The 25,191-nt window shown below is 34.8% G+C and overlaps 1 protein-coding gene across 5 annotated transcripts in view; it reads left to right on the plus strand.

The window, feature by feature from the left end:
* The window catches only part of SNTG1 (syntrophin gamma 1), a 320,666-nt gene that overhangs the window by 77,004 nt on the left and 218,471 nt on the right, over positions 1-25,191 (plus strand). Inside the window, exon 1 of one of the 5 annotated variants that reach the window (XM_063168596.1) lies at positions 4,892-4,940. The exons of the other annotated variants lie outside the window; for them this stretch is intronic. The gene's annotated coding sequence lies outside the window, so the exon portion shown is untranslated. Of the gene's footprint in view, positions 1-4,891; positions 4,941-25,191 lie in introns of those variants that run through there. 5 annotated transcript variants of the gene reach the window in all.

The raw sequence follows: 25,191 nt of genomic DNA on the forward strand, positions 1-25,191 counted from the left end.
TTTCTTTTTTTTTAATCCTTCCTGAACAGGTTAATTTCATAGTTGGCTACAGTGGAGTTGCAGTGGTGATAAACTTTGTCAAGTACCTGGATTTTTTTGCCTGTCTCATTTCTAAGTGCCATTCTGTGATTCAGAAGGCTCCCTCCCCTAAATTCCATTGTTAGCCTTTGTTGTAATTTTATTTTCATTTTCATCTATTGTTTTGTCATAGTCTGCTGTCATCAATCCTGTTAAAAAAACCAAAACCCAACAAAACAACAAAAAATTCAAACAAAACCCCTGAGTTCCAAAAAGAACTCCCAAATCTCAGGGACTTTGAATCATAGTGAACTGTGGGGTTTGGAAAAATACTGTATTTCATGTGTTGTGTGAAGATATAAAGCATATATGTGTGCTTGACCCTCTTGGGCCACACAGATTTTCCAAATTTGATCAAGATTGAGAGATGCTTGAGTTAAATGACTTCCAAGACTTCCAATGTCAGTCTTCTGTTCCTAAATTTAAGAGTTGAAAAACTTCATCTTGGGTGGGATGTCTTGTTGTCCATATGGAACAGAATGTTATTTTAAATATGTTGCCCTCGGGAACTGTTTTAACCAGCCTACATTTTGCAGTGTTGTCACTTAAATAAGAAATTAGGAACACGAATCAAAAAGTTTCTTAGATTTCTGGGTATTGGATACAAGTGATCTTGTATACATTATATTCCTACACATGGAAACTTGAAGAAGAGACTAATTTAAGGTTGTCCCTATAGTCTAAGGTACAGTATTTTGTACAAAAACCCCTCTGCTGCTTGAAACTACTGTTTTTGGAAGAGAGGAGAAAATATGAGCCATCAGACTTCATCACACACTTAGAGCATCAAGATATAAAATAAGATGCTGAAAGCTGTTGTGACATTTTTGTAAGACTGGTTTTAATTCACAATTTCTGAGCATTCCTTCAACAATAATAATACTACTTCAAGATTTATACTGCTTCTAATCTTTCTATCACTACATCAAATATCTGAAAAAAAAATTGCACTCCATTCCTTTCAAAAGTATTAAATCCAAATGTGAAAGCAGGTTCTCAACATATACAAATTATTAGGCTTGTTAAAATTACTGCCTTCTATAAAAGAACTATGAAAAAACTCCCAGCTAACTCTCAGGACTTCGGTGGTTGTCAGATTTCCATTTTTTATATTTTAGACATTCTTATGCAAACTTGGCTTGCTTTGCTTTCAGTTACCTGGAGGTAGGACCTCCCTAATCTTGGATTCATGTTGCTACTGGATAAATTTCAAGTGCTGTATTTCACTTGCTGTTACAAGAAAAAGAAAAGGGTTTTCCTAATATGAGAACAAGAATTGAAAAACTCATCCTTGCTTCTATTTATGCTGATATTATCAAGGCGTGCCACGTTTCTAGTGTACGTCTGTAGAGGTGTATTCTGGTAGCTGATAGGAAAAGGAACTCTTTATTCTTTGTACTTTATTGCCATCCACCACATTTGGGTAAGTAAAAGCTTGAACTTGATTTTCAGTTCAAAAAGGAAAACAAAAGAAAAAGGAGTGCAGCTATAATATATATGTTTACATACAAATTAACCTGTCCTGTGTGAAGAAATCTTAGTTGTAATGTTAACCAAGGAAGTATAATTATTCAAAACTTCTTTTTTGTGTGTGTTGTACATCACCATCAATAACATGTAAAATGCATGCCTCTTTCCCTCTTTTAAAAAGACGGTGACCTGCTTTTTTAGAGTCTGGATAGCAACAAGTGAGAGAAAATAAACTAACAGCTTACTTTCTTCACTGCCAGCCTCTAGGTTGTGAAGCCTACCACGTATTTCCCAACTGCTTGTCTTTGGTCTTGGTGTTTTCTTCCTGTAACAGACTACACTGGTTATTTTGGTCACCCACCTAAGGGACTGAGTACGTCCTTGGTGTGGGGCTGTTGGCAGTGCCAGAGGTCACAGACATTACAACACAGCTCTGCAATGTTGAATGAATCCTCTGGATTCATCAGCTATTGTCCTTATGTCAAGGTCTGCCTCTACCTACCCCTATGGTGTCTTCTCAGATCTCTTGATGTTTTCTAATGAGAAGAGTCTTTCTCCTTCACACATAGGCTTTAGGGCAGATTCTCCTTTTTTTGGTTGAATATTTTAAAATAACTCAGAACTGTGGAATCCAGCTGAACTGTTTAAAAAGCATTTCATTGTGATAGAAGATTGGACAATGCATAGGTGAACCTGTGTGATAAATTTTAATCTAGAATTTTCTTGCATTGAAATGTCTGCTCGCTTAGAAAATTGGAGAACATAAAGGGACAGACTTTTAAATTCTGTATGTAATGTGATTTCTATGCCTGCTGCAAAATTGTTTGCTGAAATTGTCATGTATTTAAATGAAAAGGTTAAATTAAACCTTTGTTTCAGGAATGGACCTTAGAAAGCAATGTGGTTTCAGTCTCCTAGAACATTTAAATTGAACTGCTCATAGTTGAAAAATTTCAGGTTGTTTTCCCAAATTGCTGCATATTTTGCGTCACTTCAGGCAATATCTCCTTTTCCAGATTTTCATTAATTTCAGTATTACTGAAATGACTTCCTGCTGCAAAGACGTCATTGGAATCCAGTTGTCATACAAAGGTAGGATAAAACGTTCTCTAAGTGAATGGGCAAAAGAATTTATGGCCTACTGTCTGTATTTGACAGAAATCAACCAGTGATACAAGTCACAATCCTCGAATGAGGCTTTAAGTGAGAGAACTTGTGATAAAAAGTGCAAACAAAGAATTGCTTCCTGTTGAGAAGAGGTTACACATGCTGAGTACAGCATACAGAAATAAGAAAGTGATTTAGCTTCACTGAGCTCATAATGACAGGAAAGTTTGTGAGTTAAATGTTCTGTAAAGTATTGTCTGTTTCACATTTAAGCAGCCTGAAGATTTCAATTAATTTCATTACTCATGCAAATGTGTAATTTTGTTAGAGCAGCAAGTATTGTTGCAAGAAATAGAATTCTTTGAGATGCAGGGTCTTTCCCTTTATATACAGCAGAAGCGTGTTTAAAAAATGGTTGTTATTTTAGTTTAACTATGTTAGTATTTGGATAGCTTAGGGGAAATGGCTTCTGTGATCTAGAGATGTGTAAGCTGGAGATGGAGGTAACTGCCTTTGACTCACTGGGACAGAAATAGAAATAGCACTCAGTAGGGTCAGCAGGGAGATTTGACATGGAAGTCCATTTTTCTGTAGAATCACTGTGAAAACTTTTGTCAACAGCAAAAATAGCCCACTGAAAACCCTAGCAGAAAACAAAATAAGACCACCATAGCCTACCTTTCTATGGTAGAATATGGGTGCATAAATCATTAAACAGTTACATTTTCTAGGAAAGATGAGCATACTGTAAAATAAAATTTCTGAGTTCCATTCTGTGTATATGATAGAAATTTAGTGTATTGAATATTTTCCTTCACAAAAGGGGACTTACTACTTGCAGATTATTTTTGAAAGCCGTTTTATTTATCTGCCATGTAACTTGTTCCGTGGAAAATTGTATCAGACATTCAGAGGGTGTATATTAATATACATTGCTGAACTGACTGATGATGAGCTTGCATATAAACATAGAAGAAGATCTTTCCCTATCTCCATTTACTCTTTTTTTTGTATTATATCACATGCATATACTTCTGGAATAGATGGTACCTGAATTTCTTATTAAATATCTAGAGAGAGCAATCCAATTTCCCAACAATCTTGCAGAATTTGGTAGCAACTAGAAATGACTTGATCACCCATTACTTTTGAGTTTATGGTGCCAGAGTTACTGTTCTATATTTGTGGTTAAAAAGATAGATCCTCAGCCAACTGCTAGTATGTTCAACTCTTACTACAATAGAAGGTGATGTCAAATACAAACAATATATGCCTTCAGGATATCATAACTTTCTGTAGGCTATTCTTTGTTTTTCTAATGATGCTTTTTGCTTCATTAATGGCATATCAAAATTATTGTTGTCCTTTGATTTCAGTTAATGACATGGAGTGTAAAACAGGTGTGAGCAAAAGTTAGAAAATAACTCAATCCCGGTTGAAATTAAGTTCACAGAGGTAATTGCATAAAATGTAAATTTCAGGGGTTTTAAAATGTTTTTAAAATGTGTTATCTTGGCTTAATTATTTCACTATCAAAATATTTATGTTAATTGTTATATATTGACAAATAGCAATAACTTAAAATTTAAATAATTAAAAAATCTTTAAATGCAAGCATGTCATTATCAAAAGGTCATTGTAGTACTTGCAGTTCCCTAGCGCAGAAGAGTTAAGTTTCTACCTTATATTTCAGATTTTTTGACAAGTGATTTTTATGATGAGAGCAATGTAGTAAATCCCAGATTGTCTAAGGAGCTATTACTTTATTTTTTAGAAGATGCTGGACTTGCAGGCTATGTATAGTAGCAAGAATTTAGTTACTGGCATTGTTTCCTAAGATGCTTTGGCTTATGCAATTAGCACTTTCTCAAAGTGTTTGGTAACAACTTTGTATTTAGGGGCAACTTAGGACCTAATGTAGGTCACTGGCAATTTCTGATAACTAGTGTAGATAAGGCTTCTCTGTTCTGAAATGGAAGGGATTTTTGCATGCATGCCACAGCACTTGCTCTCAGTGGCACAGAACAGGCTTGACACATTTAATCTGCCAGAGTTCATGTAACTGCAGAGTTCTCAACTGAAGTGCTTCCAGAATCACTTGTGAGATTTAGATGAGGCTGAAAATTGCAATGAATGTAGAATTTCACCATATCATGTTAAACAAAAATTGAAATTATAATTGCTTGAATTATTTCTTCTTTCTGTCATTATAATAAAGCAGAGAATTCCAAAGAACTTCACCTGGTTTCAGAAACCTAAGTTTAATTGCTGGTATTCTGCAGCAGGTAAGCCATTATGGGAGTTTGTTTTCTATTTTTAAGAATTGTCATTGTTTTGTAAGTCTGAGCATTGTAAAGATTGCTTGCATTTACAGACTATGGTTTGTTCCATGTCAAATGAATCTGAAAGTTGGCAGGAAGAAAGAGTAAGGAACAGTACATTAGAGCCATGGAAGGGAGGAAATAAAAAAAAGCTTAATTGAAACAGAATTGCCTGAGGACCTTGCTTTGTGGCTTTTCATTTTCTGTGCCCAGAAAAGTTTTAATAATTATAAATTAAGTGTTGTTTTTGTTCTTATCATTACTGCAAACAAAGTGCTATTTGAGATGAAGCTTTAAAGGAAAGGACAGTGGATATTTCCTAGCATTTGTTCTATCTTATCCAGTCTGCCTCTTTTCATGCCAGGTTTGGATTTGAACTATTGGTTAGATTTTTCTACCCCATAATATTTGACTGACTGAAACGTCATTTACATCACAGTAGATTGTTTCCATAAAGGAATATTACCTAAGCTCTGCAAATTTGCAACTTTTAATAATTTCTTCAACTAGGTCTTCAGGGAAGTGAGAGTTGAAAACTGATGATATTTCATAATTCCAATAATTCTTCTGGAATAAACTAATATTCAAATCAAAAGAAGCAGTAAAGTTGCAAGAGGAACATATAAACCCTGTGAATATAAATAAAAAAAAAGACAACATTATTTTTGCACCTCTTGCTGTTCTCTGGCAAGATTACAGAGTTAAAACCATCATCAATTACAGTTCACAATTTACAGTGTGGGATTCAGTGGAGTTGGGATTTAACCCAAATGACAAAATTGCCATTGACTTTATACATGGGATAGCTAAGCAGAGAGTTGAGCTACTCTCATCTCAAGAACAACATGAGATTTTGTCTTCCAATCTTCTCACCTGAGCCTGTGATAGGGGAGATTTTCAGTGAGTATAAAAGCTGGCTTAAAGAGGAGAGGGAGCCCCTCTTTAAGGTTTGTGTTTTTGCATGGTCTCATCTGTCAGGGCCTAAGTGAGTTTGTGTGTGTTCACCCACAGTCCTCATCCAGTGGTCCTAAAAAATAGTTATCTTAGCCACATCAGCTAGCAATATAAACATAAAACTCATGACTTCTGAAATTAATTTTATTTAATGCACTTATATTGTTCTAAAATAATACAGCATTTAACTTGATTTCACTAAACTTGGTTTAATCCATTCAGTAAAGAATTTTTAAGAAGAAATGGCTTTGGTTTGTGATTTTTAGGCTGTTCTCTCTGCTCCCCCACCCTCAAAAGGCTGAGTCAATAGTCTATATTTATCACAAACTAGCTGCTTAAGTGTAGAGACAGGGGTGCTTAAAATAATGAGCATCTTAAACCTCTAAATATTTGTTTGTGCTGAATTGGATTGAATGTAAGCTCCAAACAGTAATTAAAGTTGTTTAGTGAATTAATGATTTCTTGTGAAGGGGAGTAAGTTAATCATTGAGGAATTCAGCTCTATTTTATTCCAGAGTGCCAAAATGAAGGGAAAAAAAATTCAGAACAATTACTAGCAGAATTTTTTGTAGTGAAATGTTTGGAAGCCATCCATGAACTGCTTTAAATTTCTCACTTCTGTGAACTCCTTTAACTCAATAAAGAAAAAAAAAAAAGAAGTACGTCTGATAAATATTGGAAAGCAATGTTTGCATAAAGATGGGAAACTTGAATGTCAAGTTCTAGACAATATAATTGCAGTCTCTAAATTGAGACTAAGGTATACACAGCAAATGTACTTATATTGTGTTTATGAAGCCTGATTGATTTTTAAAAAATAATGACAACATATGCTAGAAGTCAGAGAAAGAAGCCACAATAAAGATCTTGACAATTATATTTTTCCTTTTCTTCCTCTCCATACATTGGAAAATCTTTTTTGTTTGTCCTTCTGTGTTCACACAAACCGAGCACAAAGCAATGCATAGATGTGAGTGGAGATATTATGAAGAAACATTTCAGCTTTATTCTTTAACTTTAGATGTGCTAGATCTGAATTCTATCCAGTTTCATTCAGGAAAGAGAAAAAAAAGTGCTTCAAAATGTTTTAGCAGAGGAGAGGAGCAACTTAGGTTTTTTCCTTGACTTAACTTTAGGCTGCCTTAAAAAAAATAAAAACTTTTAGTAGTAAGAAATACAAGAATAAAGAAATAAACCATCACTGTAAAGAAACACTATTTTCTATCTTTATTTGTTATGATTTATTTAGATGCCTAAGCTTTTTTAACTGTGTTCATATCTCTGAAGGAATAACTTAAATGCATTTTTCTTGTGTTGCCAGAATTTTAACATGTTTATCACCTTGTGCGCAGTAGAAATCTCAGGGTTTGAGATAGCAAATAAAGAGTTTAGCCACTGAAGGCATTTGATACCACAGCAGAAGCACTTTGAATGAGTGCCCTGATGAACAATTCACAGAATGAAGATTGAGATGCAAAGGCCCACTGCTTCAGGGCTTCACAAATATTAAAATGTTTCATCATATGCCTTGCATTGCATAGCGTGTGAAAAGACAAAGCTAAAACACTAATCTCACAAACAAAAATCAAGCATTTGAGTAATTCAGTTGAGCTTTGGGACACTAAAATGTTCTTAAAGCCAAGCATGAAAACAGTGGAATAGGAAAACAGACTCTGATAAGCTGAAAGAATTAATAAATATGATACACTAGCTATTAGATTGGAATTATGTAATTGTGTCATATTTGTGTTTCACAGCATAAAGCTTGAGCAATCAGTGCTGTTTTCTGAAAGTTTCCTGATTATGCTGAAATTCTAGAAGCAAAACAATGTGATACCATAAATCAAGATGCAATGAATGGTTTGTCCTTTTTGTTTGCCATTTATAAATGTCTGGTTTGCATTTGCCGTGAGAATCACAAATGATACCTGAGGGCACAAAAGGAATTAAAGGAATTGTAACTTGCTTCTGTTGTGGAATCTTGCTATCATATTTCTTGTGTCAGTTCTGCTTACTGCTGGGTGCTGTGTGATTTTCCTCAGCAGGTGGAAGAGACTCTTGCCCTGCAAGTGACGTGTTAATAAGCAGATGAAGTTTTAGGCAGAACATTAGTATATGGAAGGTTTAGAAATTCAGATGATCAGCCATGCCAGCTTTGAAATTGTCACAATGAAAGGAAGCATTATTTTTTGAAATTAGAATTAGAATTTAATTATAATTTTCCTGCTGTTGAGTAAGTTAGACAAGTAAAAGAAACATTTTAGTCCATACAACTAATGTCTGATCTAAACTACACAGCTGTTGTTTATGGACAAGTGGAGCTTAGCTGTTCTGTGTGATAGCGCAGGTCCATCTGATTCTTGTAGATTCTCAGAATTTCTTTATCTGAGCAAAATCTTAGTTTTCAAAGCCCAGAATCAGATCTTGGCTGCTATTATAAAAGACACAATATAAAGATCTAAAGGAATCATGGACTCTGTATCTCTGTAGAACAGAGATAGGAGAAGAATGAGGTTTATGACTGCTGATGTTTCATGTAGCAAGGGAACGACTTGAAAGTTGAAGTCCTGGGCTAGAGGTGTCCTTATGTATTCTAAAAAGTCATCAGAAATTCTTCAGGAAGAGACACCACAAGTTAAAATTGTGCAGAATATTTTGATTCAAAAGTGGGCCCAGAATCTCCTGGTGTTTTCATCTTGTAGTTGCTGTTTATTCTTTACCACCTTCTGGTGGTGCCTTCCCAGCTTCTGCAAGTGTAAATATGTGATTTATCATGCTTCCATGTAAATCAGATGATCTGGATTCTAGCATGCTGATTCCCATGTTTAGCTCTATGTTCTACTTGGTGTTGTGGGAAGTACTGTGGCTTCAGCAAATGGACTTCCATTATGTACTTGGCAGTGCTCTCCTTGGTCACTCATCAGCTGTCATCAGAATCGGTGTGTGCAACTTGCTGTTAGTACTGCAGTCAGAATTTCTTCTGCTAAGCTTTCTGCTGTTCCGAAATTGTAATCCCTCTGGACATTTTATGAAGTGTAAGTCTAATTCATCTGCTGTAGAGTTGTCTCTTGGCTTTGCAATTTGTAGTGGACAGCTGCATTTTTGAAGTTGAGTGAAGATGTGTCACATTGGCTCATCTTAATCTCAGTTTGAGATTCATTTGGTTTGAGGTCCTATGTCTTTCAGAAGGAAAAAATAACCCATTTTTGTCTACAGCAGTGAAGCTGGGAATGTGGAAGTAACTCCTTGTAAAGTGGCTGTTTAATGCCTATGATAATTTCAAAGTTAATCCCAGTTTTACAATGAAATAGCATCCTGTAGGAATTTTGAGCCTAAGATTTAGGACTTAAGGAAAATAATTTATTTCCTATCTAGATTATGAGAATGATCAGTGATATCCAAAATTTGAAGGTTGCTTGTCAAATACTACAGAAAAAATTAAAAATCGAACTTAACTTCAAATAATTTTAAGACTCCACAGTTTATTACATGTGAAATGAAATTTCTGATTTTGGAAATATAAAAAGAATACTTTTTTTTTTTCTGAAATACCAGCATCTGTGTGATCTTGACTATACTACTTGTAGAAATTTGTAAGATAAATACATCAAGTATTACCCACAGGATTGGTTTTGTTGACTTGATTAAATGAAGTTTAAGACAGTCTTGTCACTTAGATATTGTCAGATTTAACAATGAAGTTGATGAAAGTATCTGAACAATATCTAGAAATTTTTTATGGATCCATAGAATTCAATGGCATTGCTTAAATCAGTCTAAAAAGAGTTCAGAATTTCATTTTAAAGTTAGAATTAAATATATGTAGATAAACCCTGTAATCAGATTGTGCTTTCTTCACTTTACATGGAGTTCAAGTATTGTCAATCATGTTTTAATTTCTGACTTACTTGTATGACATGTGTATCTAAAAGTACTTCCAACAGGTATTTTTTGTTTCTTTGACTCATGTCCCGTTGTTTGTTCTCCCAGTTAACCATATTCTTTTCAGCAGGGATATCCATTGCCATGTTTTTCTTTGTGAAATTTCTTGCAAATTTATAACAATATGCACCCCAAAGGTTTTGCACAAAATATTTTTCTCCTTTAAAATGTTAAGAGACATTAGTTGTAATGAGAATATGAAGCACTACATCCTGTAAGGTGTGTCAAATTCAAAATCCATACTGGCAATACTGGTGTTTTAACAGGCTACTTGTACTTAATGGAAAAAGAAATGCTAGTGACATGAAGGAAACAGAATGATACGAATTAAAACTGGAACAAATGTTGCTTTGTGACAGATGGAGATGAAAATAATGTGTATAATTCAAAGCCACAATAAATAAATAAGAGAAAGCAACCTGTGAACAAATGCTTAATCAGTCTGTGCTACTGAAAGCTCTTCAACAGTTCTAATTTTTTTTTTTTTTGTTCTTTTGTGTAGTTTTTTGTATTACATCTGGATATTTAGAACTTTATCTATATATCACCTTTTGGTAGGTTTAAAAATTGCATGTTATATGTTAGATACTGTCATAATCTAGATTATACATCTTGGTTGCATCTATGTTTTTGAAATGCAGATAAAAAGTTGACAAATGGAGTTAGACGCTCTACACAATTTTTAAGTAAATTAGTTTTATAATCTGGAAAATGTTTTTGTGTTTCATTAATCAAAACTGAAATTATGGGATAATGCTGTAAAATTTCAGAAAAGGTATTAACTTCTGCCTAGTTCAGCACTCAGTATAACGTGGTAGACATTATTAAAACTCATCTTAATTATTAAAAAAAATAAAACAAACCCTCACAATGTTACTGAGATGTTGAGAGAACCTAAATTATACTCTAATTCTATGCAGGAGTGTTCCCCAAATGCTTCTTTTTGCAATATGTTGTTGTTTCATATTTTTAATTATATTTTGCATTGCTTCTTTGTATGATGTCCTCATTTGCCTTGATACTTTATTCTTTGTCTTCCGTGTTTGCTTTTCATTCTTCTCTCCAAAGCAAACAGCATGGAATTTAGTAAACAAGCAGGAGAAAAATGAATACTCGGAACATTTGTCTTTAATTATTGGAAAGCATGCACTTATATTGTTATTTATTTGCTTATTAAGAACTGAACAGAGAGGAGCCATATGTCCTCATATTTCTGATCAGCCCCAGGTTGTGCACCAGCTCTACAGGTTATAAGCAGCAGGAAATAATTCACAACTTCTGTGGCCAGTCATTTCTTCTTTCACCCTATTTCAGTACCTTATTTTTTGTCTCTTTAGATTCAACAGTTTCTCCCAGCAACTTGAATACATATGTGGCAGATGAGGTTGTGTTAAACAATGTGATCCTTACTTGTGGCTATTTGGATCAGATAGAAGGTCTAACTTCCATTAGGATGCTGAGCCTGTATGCTTTCTGGGATCCTTGGGATCACTTGAAAATGATAAAGCCAAAATTTATGTTGTCAGGGTAGGAAATATTATAACTTCCACTGCTGAACATGAAATATTTCTGAAATATTGTTCAAACCCTTCTGAGACTCTACTTTCATAAAACAGTAGAAAAGGAAAGGAAAAAACCCAAAACAGAGTAAAAACCTGCAAAATAAACAAAACAAATCAAAAAAAGCAGCATCTTCAAGTACTTAAGAGTTACTAGAAATAACTGGCATGACTAAATTATGCCATTATTTTAAGGTTACTATCTTTTTCCAGAATACTTTATTAATTAATATAATAATAGGCCACAAGCCAAACAAAAAAAATAGGGATGATTTCTGTCCTGCTCCAAATATATTTCACTTATGCAAATCTTTCCTTATATGAATATTCAAAATGCATATGAATAGCTGCATATACACATATCTATCTATATATACACACACCACACATAGAACAATTGCGTACAGCCGTTTAGTAATTAACACTCATTTGCATATGAAGCTTTTAGAGTTAATTCTATGCATGCTGTACCACGGTACAACAGCGCTCACATTCTAATGCATCTTAACTGTCATTGGTCGCAGTCATAGCCAGAGGATGTCAAAGGGGATTTGCTTCCTTCTAAAGGATGTGTCTAAGCTAGGTGGGATGAATCACTCTTGAGATGCTGATGCTTTTCTCTGAACTAGGGGAACTTTCTCTGAGAGGGAAGCCAAGACTAGATGTCTACCTGTTAGGTGTTGAATCACACATGGTAAATTCTACCATCAAAGCCCTGCATCAGTTGTCTTGCCACCGTTCTGCTGACTATCTTCTGATTAAAGACTGATTGTACATTTGTCTGTTTTGATCACTGTAGTATAAAAATATCACTCCATCTTTCAAGGAGGAAGCGTGACTTGTTTTTTAAGTAGGAGAGACAGCAGTGTTACAGAAATGACTGAAATCATCAGAAGGGAACCTGCTGGTGAGGAGCAAAACAGCTGAGATGGCAGTTGGGTATTTTGTTTGTCTGACTGAGAGAAAAGAGTGGAAGCTCATGGGAATGACAGACCACTGTCAGTAGTGAATTGCTCTGAAAGAGAAGAAGAGACATTTTCTATCTTACTTGTCATGATTTCCTTGACTAGAAAGAACATGTCATCGAAGAAAATGTTTATAACTTTGAACATTTCTCTGTTAGTGTTGTAGTCAATGATGCTATTCTGTGGTAGAGAGATTTTGTGATAGAAAAGGATACTTTTTCTGATTCAAACTGTCATTTCAGAACCTTTTCCTATAGCTATGAGGGATGGGGAGAATTTGATACAATCTTCAATATTTTAAAATATTTTTGTATGAGTAAAAATATTAGTTTTTCTTAGAAATTATTTGCTAGTTATTTTTCATTACTTGACGTGGATAAAATGTATGCTAAATATAAGAGAATCATTTAGGAATGTAGATAGCAGTTGTTTTTTGAAAAAAATCTCAAAGTTTCATAATTTAGCAGTTTGCTTAACTTGTTTAGGTTAACCACCTTCTTTAAGTCTTGTCTGAGCATAACTTTTTATATTTCCATTACTGAAGTTACATTACTGAAGTTATTCTAATAATCAGAAAATACTTAGTGTACTTTATTTATCTTACACTAGGCTTTTTAATCTGCAGTAAATCAAGTGTCCTTCTGACTCTGATGTAGATTATGATGAAAATCTACCCTCCTTGCTGTAAATACAGTAACAAAACAGCTGTTGATTATGTTTGCACTTATTCCTTCTAGGAGCCACACATACTGTACTACCTATCAAGTAATGCATATGGTTGTATTTTCATCTGAGTTTATAATTCATGCCAAACAACTTGTTTTTCCTTTCAACTTTAATGGGCTAGTTATCTATGCTTTACAGCCATGGTCAAGATAATTACTTAGAGTCCTTGCCACAAAGAGAAAAAACCCAGTGCATTGAGGTGATCGTGCTTATCCTCATGTATAAAGTCAGAGCCTGGGCTTTTCTGACTTTTTTGCTGACAGTGTGATGTTTAACAATGTTTCAGTGTGTCACTGTTATAAGGAAAGGTTTCCTCCATGTCTTTCTTACTAATGTGCTCATTCAGACAAGAAACAATTCAGCATTCTTTTTTCACCTTTAAGCACTGTGTAGGAAATTGCAGAACCTTTTCTTGGGCAGATCCATCCATTGTGGTAAAACCATTAACTGTGATACAACAGAACAAGAATTCCAATCCAGAAGGAATGAAGGAGGACAGCAAAACACTGAGCCCTGGATTAGTCCTCTCTAATGGTAAAAGTTTGAGGGTGGTGTGTCTACTGACTAATCTGGGCTTCCTTGCAGTAGGAGGAGAGAGAGCATCCTCTGTGGCACTGGAGATTTGGATGGGCTTGACTGTGCTGCAGAAGTTCCTGCCTCTCCACCAACTGTAAAGGGAGCAGAAGGCAACATTCCTGTTATCCCATATGGCTGTGCACCCACTAGATTTTTCTTGTGTAACCTTTGCAAGCAGAATTCACACAAAACATAATTTTAGTGACCTTCAATCCAGTCTGTTTCCAAAACTTATCTGCTATTCCTTTTCCATAAATAATACATCTGTGGCTTGGGGCTCCTACATCAAGATAGCACTAATCATCAATTGCTTTATCATGAGGTGTTAGTGCTATTATGTTGGTGAAAGAGACAACGTGATGCAAATCTATTTTATGGCAACCAAAATAATTATGATGATGAGCACTACTGTGTTCCTGAGTATCAGTAGTCTACTGGAATGGTCTGTATTCCTAACAACAAAGTATTCTTTGAAATCCAGTATTCTATTTAAAAAGCCCAAAGGAAAAAAGTGACAATTTGAATAACCTGCTTGAACATCCATACTACACACTTAGTGTAATGAGTCAGTTGTGGTCATCCTGTTTTAGTAATGAAATCGGAAATACCACAGAAAATAGTGATCTGCACTCAACTGGTTAGTCATGCACAGAATTTTGTCCTTTTTAACTTATCTGTACCCTATGCTTGCCATAGATGTGTATTTACTTGATTTTGCTCTTTGCTTTAATTGCTTCAAAGTCATTGATGCAAAATCATTAAGAAATAGTGTAAAATAAGCCTTAAAATAATTAAAAATTATTTTCTCTTTCTCTTAGCAAGCACCTTACTGAATGAGGGAATTCCTGGTCACAAGAGTAAATCAGGTGCTTTCTGACTCTGTAGATCCAGAAGAATTCATTAGTTGTGCAGCTAGTCTGTGACAGAAGCATGTTAACCTTGGGCACTAGACCAGAGCTATCTTGAAGGAAAATGCAACATATGGGAAGGCAGAAGAAAGTGTGTGCTGTGGGAGGTTCTTTTTATGAAACATGGAGTCTCTGTGAAAGCTGCCCAGAAAATTAGGAAAATGGAATTGATCCAAACACAAATAGATTAATAGACACACTTCAACTAGCAACAGAGTTGACAGACAAATTAGTATGTAGTTGTTACAATGAAAGATTCAGCACCCAATTCCCATCTTGTATATTGTAACTGGCATATACTTGTTTGGAAAATTGCTTCATGAAATTAAATTGGATTGTACAGACTTGTATCTAGTTTAAATTCTTTTAGGTGGCCATGTGGATCCAAGTGAAAGGTCAGTGCATGCTTCATTTTCTTCTTAACCCTGAAAAGTGATGCCTCTTGTATGCTGTATTCCTTTATTTGTACATCTGCTCCCTGGGTATTTCTCTAATGTCCCACATATTCTGTAGCTAGCTACCTGTTAATTTTTTTTGTTTAGAATAGATTTAAATTACGTTCAGTTTAAAATTCCATGAAAGTTATATAGCAACCTCTTCTAAAAGGAAGATTTGTCAGATGCAAAATCTTGTTTCTCTTAAGATGGTAGTAGACTGCTAGTAAATTGAATGGACATGTGTAGGTAGAGCTGACATGTGTTCATATGGCCCTGGGTATAGGGCGGTGGGAAATGGTTACTCCTTTGAGGTCACTGGGCCAAAATGCATGCTTAAATATTGCTTTTGAAAGTTAAGGAACAAGAGGACAATTTTTCAGGTGGAGTGTCTTCACTGTGAGGAAGACTTTATTCATTGTATGAGGAGTATTTGAGTTGGTGTGCATAAAGATCTTTTGCCCTAGAACATATTAATCAAATATTAATAAAAATATTTTTTGTCAAATCAAACCAGGTTTCAAACCTAGCATTGAAGAAGTAATAAAAGTATTAAGAAAATTCAAGTCTGAAATATTAAACCAATATAATTTATAACAGAATATCACAAATCAAATACACAAAGTGGTACTTGTTAGCAAAAATGTCCATGTATCAGGAAGTTCTGTTGTGAAGTAGAATGCAGTGGGATTAGTGTAAAGATACAAGGTATTATTTTCTCCATCTATCTATGGCTGTGTTTCCTCAGAAATCTCTTGTGGACCACGCCTGGCTGGGATAGTGTTAATTTTCTTCACAGCAGTTGGTATGGTGCTGTATTTTAGATTCATGACCAAAATGGTAGATAGCACACTGATGTTTTGGCTGTTGGCTGAACAACATCAAGGCCTTCTCTCTTAATCTGTCTCCACAGTGAATAGATTTGAGGGGGTGAGAACTGGGAGGGCACACCACTGGTCAGATGACCCAAACTAACCAGTGAGATATTTCATGCCATAGTGTTGTGCTCAGCAAGAGAAAGAGGAAAAAAAGGGGTTTAGTCCATTTTAGGACAAGCTGTCAGTCTGTCCTTGAAAAGTGGTTAATGATCAGCTTTGCATGGCTTGTTTTGTTTCGTTTCTCTCTTCTTGAACTTCTGTTTCACTTATTAAACAGTTTTTGACTTGATCCCCAAGTTTTCTTCGTTTTGCTCTTCCTTTCCTCTTCTGGCATCCCACTGTTGGTGGAAGAGAGGAAGGCTGTGGTCGTTTGCTTTCTGGGCATAACACATAACAGCTTGCTAGTCTAATAATTCACTTGCCTCTCTCCTATCCCACATGCCTGTAAGACCTAGGAACTGTAGGGTTCAAAAATGCTAAATGATCTGTATGATATTCATTTCAAGTTGGGAAATTTTATGCCTTATTTCTTACTCAGATAATGTGTTATGTATCACTTAGTTTTACTGTTTAGCCAGAAGATGTCTCAGATTTAAAAAAAAACTACCACTTGTCTTTTCAAAGCAAAATTAGAAAATATGCTGTTATTAGAATATTTTATGCCTGAGAACTGTTAGAATTGGTAAGTTTTGCTTGCTGGAATATGGAGTGGAGCTTGGGATGTTCAAAGCATGGAAAACAGATTACTGGCAAAATGGGGGAAGAGGGTCCCCAGATGGTATAGGACCTTTCTGTACATTTCCTGCAACGGTACAGTGTGGTATGTCATTTTATATCTTATAGGAAAATAAAAACCCATAAACACTCAGATTACAATGTCATATTTTGAAAACAACTGTTTTCCATCACTAACAAGTTCAAAAATTTTGCATAAATGCTTGTCACCTTATTTCACTTTCTGCTGTTCACGTCATAGTTTGTGAGTAGGGAACAGACCTATATAGAAGCTCTGTAGATGAAACTTCAGTATTTAATGCTTCTGCTTGTTTCATACACCAGCATTGGTGGGAAGGTGCTTTGCCCTTTTTGGCTTCACCTGCCACCAAATCAACCAATAGGTATGTGGCTTATTCTGCAATCTTTATGTTATTTGATTCAAAGTTTTGCATGTAAACAGGAGCTTTTTCAAGGTTTCATTACTTTCATTTATTAGAAATTAAGAGTTCAAACATCAATGCAGCTTACTTTCACCACTTACTTACTTACTTGTAATAAACAAACCATGTTAAACCATGAGACCATTAGAGCCCTGAACTGTTGAACATCCAATTAGAGAGATACATGTTAGTATTCCAGGAAGATTTGGGGGAATTTATTTTAATGAGAAACATAAAGCTTCTGAAGTGTGGTAAGGACAAAACATTTTTTTGGTCTAAATCTTATTAATAATTGTGTAGATTTGATTCGTTCATTTTCTCCTTTCTTCCTTCCTTCCTATTTTTTTTTACTAGATCCTGCCTCCATATCAGTAACATTTTGGAAATGCTTATTTTCAAGGCTTTGACAACTATACTGAGATTCACACATGTGAAATTAGTTCCATGTCTTGTAGGTAAAAGGGTCATAAAGACCCATGGACCTTGAAGTGCTGTCATAGTTTTAACGGAGGATTACTGCCCAATTCAAAATATGTTACTCTGATAGAGGAACAAGAAGTTCACTTTGTTTTTCAGTTCTCTTGTAATTGCTTTGTGGGAACATGAAGAGCATTTTGTCCCACTTTTTGAATTCCACTGCTCTAAATAATTTTACATTGTAAATTTATCTACCATTACACTCTTGTAAGGGAACAGAACTATTTTAAATAGATGTATGAACACATAAGCAAGTTGAATACTATATTTGTTCTTGCTAAACTGTCAGAGATAAACATTTCACCTCCTAATAAAGAAATATAAAGAAATCTCTTTTGGCTGCTGTAGAGGAATTATTTAGCCACTTGTTTTGGTTTTTTTTTTTACCAAGAAGACAATGTCAATGTACACAATGGAGTTTTTTGAATTAAGAATCCCATGAAAAGGATTTAACAAGTATTAACTGAATTATGTTCACTGGGTTAAAAGCATATTTTGAAAATCTGGTGCCAAAGTTGCTTGATGCTGCAAACTGATGAAATTCCCACCTAAAGAAGTAAAAAGATCACTGATTTTTGAAAATTTGTTACTTTTTTCCTACAATTTTTTAACAAAATTCCATAGTGGAGAACTTGCACAATTCATTTTAAATAGACATACATGCTTTTTGTCCTATGTGCACCCATTCAAAAGGTTTATTTTATTGCAAGATTTTGTATTGTGAGTTATTTAGTATGTATTTAATATGTATTATGATTTATTAGTATTTTTCCAGCACTGCTTTTACTATGACATCAGTTGAAATAATTAATTAAAAGTTTTTCCTTTTATAGAAACCTGCAGCACTTTACATTATTCCTGTTGTTGTGACAGTGGAAAGAGCACTGTTTTCTGTCATGCAAATAAGCTCTCCAAACACCTTTCATTTTTCTCTGCAGTCTTTATGCCCATTCCTATTAGTAGAAGTGCCTTATTTATTCTATCACTGTGTTAACATAATCATATATTCGTCTCAGTGAGGGAGCTAAGTGCATGTTTTGATTCATCACAACTTCTATCCAACTGTCATCTGAATGTGTTTGAAATTACTGAGAGTCCACAGGATTACAAGGTTCAATAGTATTACCAATATTACTGGTTTTTAAAGTATCTGTTGTGTGTAATTCTTTAAGGTCAGTCATTTGTTCTGGAGAAGAATTCAGAAACAAGCAGACCCTTGCTTAAATGTGTTGAAGATATTCCAAAATGTGTCTAGCAGAAGTTACAGGTGTGCATCTGCTGTTGTGTTTAGCTTGTACAGTTGACATTTTCCAAACATATATTGAGTTTTCAATTATTTTCCTTCTTGCAACAGAGGAAGGGTCTCTGCAGCACTTCCTTTTACTGCTTTTTTTAATGCATATTCTGCTATTATGTCTTTACTCTTCCATTTCATTAATATTTGGTTGTTATGCAATAGCACACCCATTGACTGATAGATTGGGTTTGTTAGTGGTGTCTTAAAGCTTAGGAGTAGAATCATAGAACAAAAGAATGGCTTGGGTTGGAAGGGATCTTTAAAGACTGTCTAATTCCAGGCCTCCTCCCATGGGAAGGGACACCTTCTCTTAGACCAGGTTCCTCAAAGCCCCATCCATCAATATGCTTTCATGATATAGATGTGGTGAATAATCTTTTAAAATTTTGCAATTTAAATTTGATACCCAGAAAGATGATTTCCTCTTCCTGGTCCTTTTGTTACGTACCCTGGCCTTTACTTTTATCTCTTTTCTGTTATTCATGCTTTTCATCTTCACAATCCCTTAATTTATACCTTTTTTCTCACTTCCTTTCTTGTTCTTCCCTTCCTTCACTTTGTGATTTTTATTCTTTTGATATATTAGGGATTAATATTTCGTATATTAATTTTTTCTTTTTTTCTCCACATTATCTCTGGCCTTCATGTAATTAGAAAAAGTATTTCATTATCTAATTTAAAAAATTAGGTGAATGAAAGAATATTCATACTACATGAATAGTAAGTTCATTCCTTCTCTTTGCCTTTGTGCTTTGTTTTGGTTTTTTTGTGTGTGTGTAAATGAAGGACTTCTCCTTCAGCCACGTTCTAAGAGATCTGCAATCAGGCTTCCCTATATTTTGCTCTTTAACATGCATTCCTACTGTTAAAAATTGATTTATCTGTTATTTCCTTATACCTTTTCTGCTGTCTCAGGCATCTTTGTTGTAGTACATGACTCTCATTCCTCATCTGCTTTCTCCCTTCCTGAATTCAACTTTACGCTTCTTTCTTGGTTGCATTCCTCCTATTTTTTTTTTCAAATGCTTTTCCAGTAAGTCTCTTCATATCTATCCATCCACTCCTTCCCCTCTGCTTGTCTACCCATTCTGTGTTTCAGTGTACCAATCTAACAAAAATATCATTATTGACAGTTATATCCTTCTAACTATGTCGGTTCTCTCCTTGAATCCTTTTGTGTTCTGTCTTTTACCTTCAGAGTTTTCTTTTTTATCCCTTCCAAACCCTTCTGTAGTTTCTGCTCTGTGAACTTCTGCGTCATGCTCCAAATATTTCCTAATTATTTTGTGCTTCAGTTTTGTTTTAGCTCCATTAGCCTAAGGTTTGGTCTCCATCAATCCTGTCTTCCATAACAATGCCCCATTTCCTCTCCACTATGGGCTTTCCTGTTTTCTGAGCACTCAACTTCAAGCTCAGAAAAGCAGGTCTCCTTCAATCCCACTGAATCACAGAATACCATCCAACTTGTCTTCCCAGTAAGAACCACATACTTTCTTTACTGAAGCTATGTGCTCTCCTGTGAAAGGTGCTCTGAGAGCTGATTGTAAAGGGCCATGTAAATGCAGTGTTGTATAAAGGGTGATGAATATTACTATGACTTAATGTTATTTCTGACAAATATAGAAATCCTTTTAAGATACCTATGCTTTGTACTTTTCATCTCACTGTTTTTGATTCTCACCTTGTAATGTACTTTCTGCTTCACTAAAAGTATGATAATGAGGCATGCATAATTGAAATGGAAACCTCTTCAGAACCCCTTCTGATTGAATCTGTTGAGAATCATAATCATGCACTCCTGAAGTTACAGAAAACTAGTGTATTGATGTGCTCTGTGTGAGTTGCTTACCCAGCTGACATGCTGTCCTTTGAATTAATCTACTTTCGAGAAAAGTATCACGGGTACACTAATGGGCTGTAAAAGAAACCAATAATCTTATGTATGCATGATGAAAGAGCTTTATAGATAAAGTAATTAAATGACAATGGAATGACAGTAGTAGCTATTGGATGCATCTTATGTAGAGAAATCTTTTCCAAAGGAGCAGAAAATCCACAAGAATAAGGAATCTTCATGTTCAATGCACCTGAAATTTTCTCTAAAGATGGATTTTTCCTTGTTGTAAATAGTTATTTACTTTGATTGCATTTTGAAGCAATTAATTTCTGACTTTTGTGACGGTGTTTCATGACTCTAAATTTTAAAATTCTAATCACAAAAAAATTTTCCAACAATTTTTGTTTAGGAGGATTTTTTTGAAGGGATGATTTCTTTCTCTGAATTATGGATATTACCAAGTTCTTTAATATCCATCTTTTTTTGGCTGAATAATTACATATGTAGATAATGGGAACTAGAAATATGTTTAAAATATCAATAAGAAAGCCAAGGCCTAAAAAGTTAAGAAATGGCAACATTCTCTGTGCAAAATTAATGCATTTTCTAATCCTTATTTGTGTGGATAAAACTTCGAATTTTATGATGAACTGTTGAAAACCAAAGACACTCATTGGATCTGACATAAGACGTCATTGACCTTATTGCTCTCTAGAGCTACCAGAAGAGAGATTATGGCCAGGTTAGGAGTGGGCTCTTCTCCCAGGTAACAAGTGACAGGACAAGGGAAAATGGCCTCAAGTTGTGCTAGGGGAGGCTTAGATTGGATATTAGGAAGAATATATTCACAGAAAGGCCTGTCAAGCATTGGAACAGGCTGTCCAGGGAACTGGGTGAATCGCTGTCTCTGGAGGTATTTAAAATCCATGTAGATGTGGCACCTGGGGACATAGTTTTGTGCTGGATTTGGCAGTGCTGGGTTTATGTTTGGACTCAATGACTTAGGGGTCTTCCAACCTAAACAATTCTACGATTCTATCATTCTTAGTCTTACAAGTTTGTGTGCTGTGTATTTCTACTGAAATTAAGGTGTGTCCGTTTCCTATGAAAATGTCTAAAGAAAGAGTTCTGATGATTGGTTCCCTGTGTTCCTGGATGTTATAATACATTATCTCAATTTCTAAGAAATTGTTTTTAGCATGAGGGAAATATTTTTCTCAGTTTCACTCTTAGAAAGAATGACATTTTTATAGCTGAAATTTCCCAACCAAAAAAACCAAGGGAGAGCCAAAAAGACCCACTACATTTTCTGTCTGCAGTATTCTCTGTGTTAAAATGAGTGCAAGTGCTCTGCATTATAATTGTATTCTGGGTTAACTTGGATTTAATACAGATCCTTCTGTTGTAGGCAGACTTTTAAGCTAAGGACTGCAGCTCTGGACATCATCCAACTCTTGCAGTTAATTAGGGCTGTAGACAGTGTGCTAAATTTTGAATCTCAGTTGTATCTGTAGTGCTGCTTCCCCTGTATCTGAAAGAGGTTTGGCTATTAGCAGAAGTCTGTTGACTGAGATTCTGCCCAGGAAGCCTGAAATTATATCCATGAGCTGAAGGATTAATTTAAAGAAATTGAGGTCTCTCGATTCTTTCTCTTCAACATAGCATTGTATACTGTCCTTTTTTTCCAGGAAAGTATTTTTCTTTTATTTCCTGTCATTATAGACAGGTACCTTGGTGTCTTTTCCATGTAAGGCCAGTCTTAAGACTGTCAGCTTTCCAGAAGCTGCAATTTTTCTGTTGTTCATTTGCTCTTTTGTCATGATTATAATTGTTTTCTGGATATTTAATTTTAAATGTTGTAATCTTTATGACCTGGGATAGTTATAAATAATAATAGAAAATACATGCCATGCATCTTTTCAGTTCTGTTAATAGTCCTTAAGGATAACTTTTACACCACCAGTTGTTGTAGGAGCTGTCTTCCCTTTCTGACTTCTCACACACCTTGTTAATGTCCAAGTCAAACCATGGTGTGTTCTTAGCTGTCACGCTGTCTTTGAGCTTCCTTCAGTCTTCATGAGAGTTATAGTTTGATAAGTCATGCCCCAGTCATACATTTGTTCAATTATGTACATTAATGTGATTCTTTTTGGTCCAAGCATTTTTATATAAATGGCATAATACTGTGTAATATCTAGTAGAATATTAAGGCATTCTTTACCTTTTAAATTAATGTTTGCATAAAGAAATATTAATTAGGGAGAAAAAATATTCAGATGTAGAAAATGTAAATTCAGGTGTGGAAAAATCATAAATACTCTTAGAACACTGCCAGTGTGCCTTTTTAAGTACCCCGATAGAGCAAACGCAGGGTTTAAGTTCAAACACATGTCTTTTAAAATAACTGTGAGAAACAGGTAAAATACTTGACTATTCCACTATCAGTACAAAGTTCTACATGCTAAATGTTAAACATTGTAGAGTTTTGCTATTCTCAATGCTCAATACTCAGTATACCTAATTGGTAGCTCCCAATTACCTATAGCAGCAAATTACTGTTTTTCCAGTAATTTCCACTAGAGGCAAAGGTTTGTTGAATTCCCTTCCAGCCTTGTAAATGTTCACACAGTGACCACAGGACTGGTCCTAATTCCTATTGCTCTTTATGGTGTATTTAATAGTAGTTTTTTTTAGTTTTGATTATCTAAGGTTATGATAGCGACAATTTTTTAAGGAGAGATACTATAAGCCATGTTGCTAATTAAAAAAACAACCTAAAAGGGCAGCAGATGACTATAGAGCAAATTAAAAATTCCCATTTCCCTCTCAAGTATCCTACAATGCTGAGACTACTCTATTTTTCAATTCCAGATTCTGATTAATTAATTAAAATTAGAAGGAAGAAGGAGAATGGGAGCCATAATCACAGCAGAGAAGCAAAACTTAGGAAGATTAGTTGCAAGGCAAATGTGTCAAATTAAAGCAGTACATTTTCAGTGAAAGGACAGGCTGTGGGAAGTGAGCAGACATATCTGATGGAGAATACTGGAAAAGCCACAGGCTGAAATGTGAGCATTCAAATACTGAACAATTTTATTAAGGATACAAGTGTATGGATAAAGGCTAAAGTAAGCATACTATTATTATTATTATTTATAACAAAAGAAGATGACATATTTCTTTTCTACTGTTGTGAGGTTTTATAGATCTCACTTCAGGAAACCTTATGTTAGTAGAGTAAAATGAGGATGAAGGTTGATAACTCTTGCCTTGGGAAAAAAGGTGCTTTGTAGAAAATGAAAACTTAAAACTATGTCCATTATATTTCTGCCCTCCTGTAATACATCTCATAAACGAAGGGCTTCCAATCTGTGTCTGTCTCCCTTATGAAGGCAAGAAACAAATGTGTGAGAAATGGATATATATATAACTGTTAGGACATAGTGACCAAGACAGAGGAATAAATATCACGCCTATAATTTTAGTTGTACAAATCTTTCAAGGATTTTTTTTACTAGGAAAACCACAGCCATACGTTTTGTGACAAATTCTCAAGTTTTACTGCAAGTTTTGTCACAATGATTTTTTCAACCTTTAATTGAGCTGCTGGATCTCAAAAGTAGAATATAAGAGATTACAGTCCTCAGTGCTGTAGGACTATATCTTTATGCCAAGATGAGCCTTTGTCATGTTGGTCTGGAAGATGTGTGTGATCAGATAAAAAGGACATCACTGTGCTCTAGGTCTTAGTGTGGGAAGACTCAAGGGTAATGCTCATTTCCATACCATCCGTCTTTAGTCTTAGAAATGATGAATAAAATAAATCAAAATAATGTGCTGGAAACCTGCACATGATAGTTGAGCTCAGATGGATAAAAAGGGTTAATTTGGTAAGTAACTGCTTGTCAGGAATGAATTCCAACGTTTTACCTGTGCAGTGTTTTATTTATGGGGTTTTTACTTGTTTGTTTGATTTGTTGAGTTTGTGGATTTCTTGTTTGCTTAGTTCAGTCTCATTTGCTTTGTTTTGTTTTTTTTTTTTTTTTTTTTTTTTTTTTTTTTTTTTTTAACTTAATGGGTTAGAAAGAAATTGTCTGAATATTGGACTTGCATTTCTTTTGTGTCTGGAAAGAATTGTATCTATTGAAGTAGTTGATGTTGTGTTGGCATGCGGAATATAGAGAAGAATGAAAATAAAAGTTGGCTTTTGGGGTTCCAGAAATAAAGAATAAAACCAAAAAGTTTTGAGTTTTTTATCAGTTGATTATGCCAATAAAGCAAATGACAGCTATCCTGAGGTAAAAGTTATTTTTTACTCTTAGAAAAGACTACTGCCTAGTTACTGATTCTTTTCATGTACTCTGATAGAGAAAATGGCAAACTAAATATCATATTACAAGATAATATGGTTTCCTTTGAATCAATAGATTTATTGAAGCCATTGGGGTTAAAGTTTTCTGAAGCAAAGCTTATGGAATCCTTTCTGAGCTATTTAAGCAGAAAAT

Source organism: Melospiza melodia, chromosome 1, assembly GCF_035770615.1.
Source record: "Melospiza melodia melodia isolate bMelMel2 chromosome 1, bMelMel2.pri, whole genome shotgun sequence".
Taxonomy (NCBI): domain Eukaryota; kingdom Metazoa; phylum Chordata; class Aves; order Passeriformes; family Passerellidae; genus Melospiza; species Melospiza melodia.